General features: G+C 25.3%; 1 pseudogene across 1 annotated transcript in view; it reads right to left on the bottom strand.

The window, feature by feature from the left end:
* Positions 1-10,456, bottom strand: part of LOC145843913 (polyubiquitin-C-like) — a 92,720-nt pseudogene that overhangs the window by 76,567 nt on the left and 5,697 nt on the right. The window contains exons 7-10 of the transcript XR_014370261.1: positions 8,815-9,042; positions 5,299-5,526; positions 3,944-4,171; positions 1,779-1,905 (exon numbers count right to left, since the gene is read on the bottom strand). The product of XR_014370261.1 is annotated as a polyubiquitin-C-like (transcript). The remainder of the gene's footprint in view (positions 1-1,778; positions 1,906-3,943; positions 4,172-5,298; positions 5,527-8,814; positions 9,043-10,456) is intronic.

Here is a 10,456-nt window from a genome sequence, read left to right as displayed (position 1 = left end):
TTTAAACTTATTAACACATGATTACTTTTATAACTATTAAATTAAGTGTTGTTATTTTGGTTAAAATTTATTTAGTATCTTAAACTTAAGTTTATCAAATAAATAATATAATAACTTTAAGCTCCAGAACAACTTTTATTTTTAATTAAGTTATATACTTTGACTGTGAATCATTTAGTTGCTAACTGAAGAGTTCTTTATTTTCGCCAAACTTCTAGGATTGTACTGCATGTTGATGTTTTTGCTTTTCGCTTAGATCCATCAAGCTCAAAAATATAATGAAAATTTTTATTTTGCTCAAAAAATTTCTAAGTTAGATTAGAAGATACAAATGTACATTTCAAACACTGAGTAAAAATTGAGTACTATGGAGGAAGTAATAAAACATTAATAATGTTATATATATATATATGCCACAGATGTTTTTGTGCCAAAACTTTATTCCGACTAACGGCATTTCACTGCTTTCAAATAAATTCAAGAACAGATCTATGGAGTCTCAAAAATATCTTAGAATAGAGCTATTCTTAGAGATTTTATTGAGACTCCGTAGATCTGTTCTTAAATTTTTCCATCTTGTTATATCCAGAAATACATTCTAATTTATACAAAATCTTTAAGGATACCCATGATTTTTTGTTTTTAGAATTCATTACTATAATCATTATGCACAAAACTGGTTTTAATTTTTACCCGATTTAATGTTCATCTTTGCAAAGGGTAGTATTTAAGACTGATGTATTTTACTATTAAATAAAAGTTTTCAACGCTCATGTAGTGTCAAGTGTTTTCAGTACTTAAATCGGAGTCTGAAAATGTTTTTGTATAGTCACAAAATCTTTCATAATTTTAATACATCGTATAACTCTGAATAAATCTACAACTGTTTTATACTGATACTCAAAACAAAGTACTGTTTGACTTTTGTCATAAAGAGATATTTTTAAGATTAACAAAGTAAATACTTTTTAAAGTTATTTATGATTATGACTCTACATAGAAATTTTTTGAGTAGGTTTAACTGCAACTTGTACCAATTTATTATAATTTTATTATCTTTGATACTTATAAATTGTATTTTACGCTTTTGTTTTTTTACTAACTTTTGAGAACTTTAAAGCTGTTAAGAAAAATTAAAATGTTGCATTTTAAAAAATTGACTTTGTATGTATTCAAAATTTACATTAGCATAAATTAAAAATTGTTTATAAGATAAAATCCACCTTATTGCTATTTAACATGTTATTGTAGGATTTTCAACCTATTTAAAGATAATAAAAATTTATTTAACACAATCTTATTTAATTTTTAAGAAAATACAGCTTAAGTTGTTCATTTATCCTCTTAAAATTTCAGGTATTTTTAAATTTTCATAGCAGCCTAAGTGGCAACGCTGTTTTAGAATTTTTTTTACAGGAATTGCATCAACCATAAACAAACTTGATTATAAACTAATTTTTAATTTTTTCTTATTGATTATGATATATTTACTTTAGCTCCAATTAAAGTGTGCTACAATAAGAATACCAAATTTTTGATAAACCTTGATTATTAATCGTTATACTTTTAGTAAGCTATCCTAAATCCTATACTTCCATCAACATTTTCAAAAAAAAATTATGCATATTACAAACTAATACTTTCAACTTAATGCAGTGCTCTTTTTATTTAATGCTTCTCAAAATTGCAACAAAATTAGTAATTTATACAAACTAAATGAAAAAGGGGAATCTACAAACGTAGGCAATGAAAAGCTTGAAATGAAGTGGGTCGGTTACAGACCGCCGCGAAGTCTCAACACCAAATGAAGAGTGGATTCTTTCTGGATGTTGTAGTCTGACAAAGTCCTTCCATCTTCCAATTGTTTTCCAGCAAAGATCAAACGTTGCTGGTCTGGTGGGATACCTGAATAAATTATATAATTTAGATCTATCAGTAAAATAAATAAATAAAATATTGAAAAGTAGTTATTAGAGAGATTTTAGATGAGTACAACTACAACATCTATTGACTTATGTATATATCTAACTTGTAATCAAAATTTAGGTTTAAGTTAAATTTCCACTGAATAATTTCTTATGTTAAGCAAATGTTTTTGACATAGCAATCTAAACAGTGTATACTTTTATGTTTTCTTACTTATTTGTCAATCAAATTGTATGTTTATCTTAGGTTTCAAATTTGAAAACAAATATGTACTTAGTTGATGGAGTAAATTGTTTATAATAATCATTAATAACCTAAAATATTTTTTTTCCAAATTTTTAAGAACTTGGTAATGAAAACTTTTTCTAATCACTTTAGTGTCAAAAAGTTTTTGAAAACTTGTTCACATCTATTTAAGGGCATTGGGAGGTTACCTTGATTTTACAAGCTGATCTTATTTTGTAGAGTTTAATCTGAGCTATCAGACGTGTTAAACCGTTTAACAAAATTCAAAGTAACTTTCAAGATTTAAGTAATCAAAGTTCATGACCTCAAATGAAGGTTCCTAATAGAAAGCGCAAACTAAAAACGCGAAAAGGGCTTTTTCACTAAAATATATCTCCTCCTTTATTTTTTAACTAATATCTCTTTAAATTTTCACAATAAGTCGATTACTTATATTTAAAACGATTTAATGCAGGATTTTTTCATTATTTTAAAAATCCAAAATTAAAGGCTTTTAAATTATATAAGGAATATTTCCTGAAAATTTGAGGTCCCTAGCCTAAAAAATGAAGAATGAGATAGATTTTTAGTGAACTTTTAACCTTTCAAGAAGATTGACGCTGAGAAAATTGAGGTAGAGACATTTGTATTCGAAACTTTTTATAAAAACGTCTAAATCTCAAAAAGTAATTAGTTTTTTTTATTCTATAAAAACTGACTTGTAGTACTTGTATACATAAAGCTTTCATATAGGTGTCAATGTTAATTTTGTAACAAAAATGATTGACTTCCTCTATGCCCTTAAATTTAAATAAAATTTTAGTATATTACAAAACTAACTCAATTTAGTAACAATTGTAGCTTTAAATAAAAAGTCATTTTAAAGTTTGACCTGTTTATTTTGAATCTAAATACCATTATATAAAACAACTTGTTATTTGAAGTGTATGTTATATTGTGATTAATGTAGACCAGGGTTTCCCAAACTTTTTTGCAAATGGCCCACTTTATAGAAAATTAAAAAGCAATGGCCCCCTTCAACAAGATTACTCATAAACTACGATAAAAAACACCAAAGAACTTTTTTTTTTCTTTTGCTCTTCATCTGCAACTCAAGAATATCTAGTGTAACTTCTAAACTAACATAAAATAAACATGAGACCTTTTTTTTGCTCTTCATTTGCAACTCAATAATATCTAGTGTAACTTTCAAGTTATGGCCTCATGGCCCCCCTGTGGCTCCTTTACTGCTCATGGCCCCCCTCTTCCCCCTTTGCTGCTCTTGGACCCCTAAGTATCTGTCATGGCCCCCTAGGGGGCCACTTAGCCCACTTTGGGAAACCCTGATGTAGACATACTATTACGTATTTAAAACCTCATTATTTTTTGTTCATTGATGTATATCAACAATACGCTTTACTTTTTAGTCTAACAATTTGTATGCAAATCGAAATTATGTCGGGCTGTTAAAAATTATCTAAATAACTCTTTAGTTAATAAAAATGATTTTATTAGCTTTATATGGCGAAAATTATGAATATACTAATTTTTTTTTAATGTAGGTCAATTAGTTTAAGTCACATCAGTTCTACCAATTTTATAACTCATTAAACAATTAGATACATATTAAACTTTAGCTTAAATGAATATGAAATATTTAATAAAATTTTTATTTCAAACTTTACTTAGTACAACTCTAAGTTTTGGAAAACATTTTATCAAAATTTATTTAATTGTAAAAGTTTAGCCGAGTATTGTTATTTAAAATTATAAAAACTCAAGTTATACAAACCTTCTTTGTCTTGGATCTTAGCTTTGACATTTTCAATGGTGTCAGAAGCTTCAACTTCCAATGTGATGGTTTTGCCAGTCAATGTTTTCACAAATATTTGCATTCCACCACGAAGTCTCAACACCAAATGAAGAGTGGACTCTTTCTGGATGTTGTAGTCAGTTAAAGTCCTTCCATCTTCCAATTGTTTTCCAGCAAAGATCAAACGTTGCTGGTCTGGTGGGATACCTGAAAAAATAAATGAGCGTTAACTACAAAATCTTAATACTTTATTCTTTTACAACTATACCCACTTTTTTATTTATAGTATTATATAACAGAACTATTTATTTTTCTTTTATTGAAATAAAATTTTAAAATTTTTTGAATCAGTTGAATTATACGAACCAATGTATTAATATTTATAATTGATGTTATACTTAACTAAAAATTACATGAAGATATTGAAAAATAATTGAATTAATAATTAGTTTTATTGATACATAACAATTTTTAAAATCAATACCATAAGCTACACTTGTATTATGATTTACATGCTAAAGCAGTTAAACTTTGAAAAAAAAAGGACTAAAAAAGTTTGTAGACTGGTTTTATTTTTAATTTAATGTCAAAATATGTAAATTTTGTTGTTTTATTTTGTTTGTTAAAAACCTCCAATACTTGTAATGAATATTTTACTTATAATTAGTAGAAATTAATATTTTTAGTTATTTCAAAATTGGTTATTGCATGCTTTTAACTGCTTATTTTGTTTTTTTTTCTTTTAAAAATTTGACTTGATTGAATTTTCAATTTTTGTAGTTTTATTACTATATAAACAATAAATAATAATCAAAACAATTTTTCAACTTTGAGATTAGAGGCTCTTATAAAATAAGAATAAAAATGAACTTTAGCTCTGAATAGCTGCTGTTGTTTTTCCTTTAACACATGAATAATTAATAAGACTGTTAATACAACACGTATCATTTACTTGGATTAGATGAATCTTTTTTAAGTTTATGTTGACATTAAAATTCATATTCAATTTTTAAAAGAAGTCGAAAGGCTGTGTAAAAGGTAGCGTTTGATCTTCGTTTAACTTTTAATAAATTGCTTTTTAAACTTTTATAACTGGTTATAATTAAAATAAGCAACTATTAGTTTGTTTTTGTTCAAATGGAAGGTCTTAAAGTGGTACTTATAATGTTATAATCAGACATTTATTAACTTTCAGTCAATTTCGTTGAAGAACTTAAAATTCCAGGTAGTTTAAGTTTAAATATTTATTAAATATAAAAAATTTTGAAATGTGTTAACAAAAAGAAAATATTTAATAATGCTAAGTTTTTGATAAATTAATTTATAGTAATAACCTTCTTTGTCTTGTATCTTAGCTTTGACATTTTCAATGGTGTCAGAAGCTTCAACTTCCAATGTGATGGTTTTACCAGTCAATGTTTTCACAAATATTTGCATTCCACCACGAAGTCTCAACACCAAATGAAGAGTGGATTCTTTCTGGATGTTGTAATCAGACAAAGTCCTTCCATCTTCCAATTGTTTTCCAGCAAAGATCAAACGTTGCTGGTCTGGTGGGATACCTGAAGATTTAATAAATATTAAATAAAAAGTCTATTTTTTATTACAACTCTACCCAACTATTTTTTAACATAATGTTTTCTTTTCTTTACTTAAAACTAGAAGCATTAATTAACATTTAAAACATTAATCATATTTTTGATTTATTTAAATTATAGAAATTAATGTAATAAGATTTATAATTGTTTAGTGCATTTTAACAAAATAATATTAAAATCTTCGAACTTAATATAATTATTTCAAAGACTAGTTTTTTATAGCTTTTTTTTAGTCAGTATATAAATACATTAGCATTTTGATTAACATACCGCTTAAGTACTATTCGCTATTACTATTACTCAGCAGTTTAACTTTGAAACATAGTAGAACTAACTGTTTAAAAAACGGTATATTTTTAAATATAATGACAAAACATGTAACTGTTGCTGTTTTAACGGTTTGTAAAAAACTTTCCATATTTTTGTTTAGTATTTTAAGTATAATTTGTATAGATCAAAAACTTTTTAGTTGTCTTTAAATAGGTGTTTGCATGTTTTAAACTTTTTTTTTTAAATGCTACTAGATTAATTTTTTTTAATTTCGTAGTATTATTAATTTAAGCAAAAAAAACATTAAAAACTATTATTATCTTTGTTATTAGAAGCTTTTATAAAATAAGAATAAAAAATGAACTTTAGCTCTGAATAGCTCCTGTTGTTTTTCCCAATAAGACATGAATAATTAATAAGACTGTTTCAAATACAACACGTATCATTTACTTGGCTTGTTCTTTTTTTTAAGTTTATGTTTTACATTAAAATTTATGTTCAATTTATAAAAGATGTCTAAAAACAGTTTATAAGGTAGCGTTTGATCATCGTTCATGAACTGAATGTAGAATAAGTAAACTATTTATAAAGTATTAAGAACTCATATATTTGATTAACAAATAATGATGCTAGGCAGTGGCGTCGCGTGGTATTTTTTTTAGGTGGTGCAGAATTTAAAAAAATATTAATTATTTTAATAAAAATATGTTTTTACTGTCAAGTTTGAAAACAACTGAACTTTTGCTACACCTGAAGATAAGCTTTGCTTTTAAGGGCATAGGGGGGATGAAACAATTTGATCTTATTTTATGTAGTTTTTACTAAGCTACAAGATGCTTTTTACAGATTTTAAAAATTTAGTATATGTTTTAAGATATAGCCGGTCAAAGTCAAAGCAACAAAAGGTTCATAATGGGAGGCACAAACTAAAACAGTGTTTAAAAAAATGTTTTACCCCCCCCCCTTTATGCCCTTAACATCTACTTTAGAATTATTTTACTGAAATTACTTTATACAGTTTTAATTTAACTACAAGTCATCTTTTATCAATATAAAAAATTCTTAAAATTTTTGAGATATGGTAATTCACAGTCAGAGGTACAAATGAATCCTTATTTTTATAATATAAACTCAAACAACAAATAAATCAATTCACTAAAATCATATCTTTTTTTTTACAAGTTGGCCTCAAAATCTTTAGATGTTTCATTTATAAAACAAAAAAAAAATTGCTAAATTAGATATTTAAAACACCAAGAAAAAAAAGTTATAACAAAAGTTTTTTTTTTGTATATATAAAAATTTATATTGATACTTAAAAATTAAACTTCTCTTCAACAAAAGTATAAAGTTTAAAAAAAAAATAGGATGAAAAAGTTTAATTAAAAATTGTTTTAAAAATGATGGAGAATATAGGTTTTCAGAAAAATTGTATTTTTTGCTGTTTTGGTTTGCTCCTTGTATAATAAACCATTGTACTCTCTGGCTTTGACTGGTTGTAACTAAAAGTTTAATTGGAAATTTCAAGTTTATTAAAGAGTAACTATTAGCTTTCTGAAAAAGTTAAAACAAGAACAACATGTAAAAAAGTGCCTATACACCCTCCCCCCTTACTCCTAACTAATTTGCACATTTTTTTTTACAAACATTAACATTTTTATTAACTTTTTTTCTAATTTTAATGTTTTTTGTTGGAGGTTTAAAATTCAATAGTTTTTTAAGGGTATCTTTTCTTTATTTAATATTTATTTGTTTTTCATTTTACTGACAGTATTTTTCACCAGAGCTTAACTTTTTTAAGTTTAGTGGTTAGGCTGTTGAACTTTTCAAGAATTTTAAAGATAATTTTTAAATATGTAACCATTATAGAAGTAAAAAATTGGTTAGTTAGTTTTCATGTGGACATAGGGGTAAAACACTTATTTTTTAATTTTAAATAAGCTTGTTATTTTCAAAGTAATAAACTAAAATTGCTTTAGTCAGCCTGAATATTTTTATAATTTGGTCTGCTTTTATTTATCTTGGGTCATCTTGAGTTTTTTAAATTTCTAAGTTATCCTGATTATGAGGCAAGGCAACCATGATTCAAAAATTTTATCTAAAATTTTTGCATTGTTTATGAAAAAATTAAACCAAAAGTCATATAAAGTAGACTCATTTTTCCTAAAATGTTAAACTACTCTAAGTAATCAAAGTTTTTAAGTTAAGGCTATTTACTATATTTAAATATGTGACTGTTTCAATAATACTAATTTTTACTTAATATAAATCTAAACTATTTTCTGTAAGAGTGGACAAGAAGTTTATAATAAACTTCATAACTATTTTTTTTCAGAACTTAAACTTAAACTTTACATTTAAATATAATTTATTTTAATATTTTGATAACTTTATGATAACAAAAATTAGTTATAGTTAAGTTTATGTATGCAGATTAAAATAAAAAATCAAATTTCTTAGACTTTAATGATTTAGGGTTTTTATCTTTTTTTTTTAAATATTTAATTTATGACAAGCTTTGTTCTTTTATTGTCCAGTTTTAATAGAAGAGATCTGTTAAATTTAAAAATCATGTGGGTACATAAACTCAAGTTTAATCCTTTGCAGTAGCTTGCTTTGTTTTTATTTTATGTTTACAATAGCTTGTAGATGATACTTAAGTAAGTCCTGTTTTAGGGAATTTTCAACTTAGCTTACTTACCGCAAGATATTGATTTTGCGGTATTTCTTGAAGAAATTTTGCTTTTTTGAGTTCATTTGCGGCAGTCAGCTAAGAGTTTGCGGCAGTGAAGTGGGCAAAATGGTCGTTTTCAAAATTGAAGTTTTAAAAGAGATTTCGTTCAAAAAAATAACGAAAACGTTATAGATACTTATTTTTATTCTTAGAAAATTTCAAGGTGGTGCAGTTGCGGCAGTGCAACACCCCACGCGACGCCCCTGATGCTAGGTAAGTTTTTCATATAATATTTTTTGTTAAATAACCTTCTTTGTCTTGGATCTTAGCTTTGACATTTTCAATGGTGTCAGAAGCTTCAACTTCCAATGTGATGGTTTTACCAGTCAATGTTTTTACAAATATTTGCATTCCACCACGAAGTCTCAACACCAAATGAAGAGTGGACTCTTTCTGGATGTTGTAGTCAGACAAAGTCCTTCCATCTTCCAATTGTTTTCCAGCAAAGATCAAACGTTGCTGGTCTGGTGGGATACCTGAAAATTTAATAAATATTAACTAAAAAAGTTTATTTTTTATTACAACTATACCCAACTATTTTCTAACATAATGTTTTCTTTTCGTTACTTAAAACTAGTAGCATTAATTAATATTTAAAACATTAAACATATTTTTGATTTATTTAAATTATAGAATCCAATGTAATAACATTTATAATTGCTAAGTGTATCTTAACAAAGTTGTATTAAAATCTTCATACTTTATATAACTATCTCAAGTCTAGTTCTTTTTATAGCTATTCTAAAATCAGTACATAAACTCCATTAGTATTTTTATTCACTTTAAGTACTATTCGTAATTAAAATCACAAAGCAGTTAAACTGTTTATAATTTAGTTTTATTTTCAAATTAATGACAAAACATGTAAATCTTGTTGTTTTATAGATTTGTTAAAAACACATAATATTTGTAATTTGTTAAGGTCAAAAACTATCTAGTTATTTTTAAATCGATTTCTGCATGTTTTAAACTAGGTTTGTTTCTAACTGCTACTAGATTGTGTTTTTATTTTCATTTCGTAGTTTTATTGATTGAAGCAAAAATACATTTTAACGATTTTATAACTTTGATAACAGATGTTTTTATAAAATAAGAACATAAATGAACTTTAGCTCTGAATAGCAGCTGTTGTTTTAATAGCTGTTGCTACATTAAAGCATGAATAATTAATAAGACTGTTTCAAATACAACACAACTTCTATTTTTGAAGTGTATGTTTTACACCAATTTTAAAACAGGGTTGCTAAATCTTTTTGGCAAATTTTTTCCAGGTTTTTAAAATTTCATCTAGGTTTTTAAAGGTTTAAGTTTAATTTAAAGTTAAGTTTAAGATAAAAAACTGTCAAATAGTATAAAAACATTCAAAAAAGATAATATAAAGCTACTTCAAATATATTTTTTAATATAATTTTTTTGATAAAGACAAATATTTATATGGTAGATTTTTAGTGTCAAATCGAAATTTATCTACAAACATTTAAAAATTATTTAAAATTCCTGGTTTTTTAATGATAATTGTTCAAAATTACATGTTTTTCCACTTATTTTCAAAATTTCTCAAATTCCAGGTTTTGAAGTTTTTTAGCAACCCTGTTTAAAAGAAGTCAAAAAAGTCTGATCATCGTTTAATTGATAACAAATTGTTTTCTTAAGTTTTAATAGCAATTATATTTAAATGGCAATTGCTTGCCTATTTTTTTAAAGGAGGGCCTTAAAGTGGTACTTTTAATGCTATAATCAGATATTTAACATTTTTCAATCTTTTTTTCAAAGAACTTAAAAATCTTAAGGTACAGTAAGTTTAAGTATTTATAGGATATAAAGAACTCTTATATAAAATTTATGATCAGAAAAATTTAACAATGCTAGATAGTTTTTCATATAACAGAC

Source organism: Thalia democratica, chromosome 9 (assembly GCF_965202585.1).
Source record: "Thalia democratica chromosome 9, ktThaDemo2.hap1.1, whole genome shotgun sequence".
Lineage (NCBI taxonomy): Eukaryota > Metazoa > Chordata > Thaliacea > Salpida > Salpidae > Thalia > Thalia democratica.
Note: the sequence above shows the minus strand (reverse complement) of the source record. Positions and strands in the feature narration are given on the sequence as shown.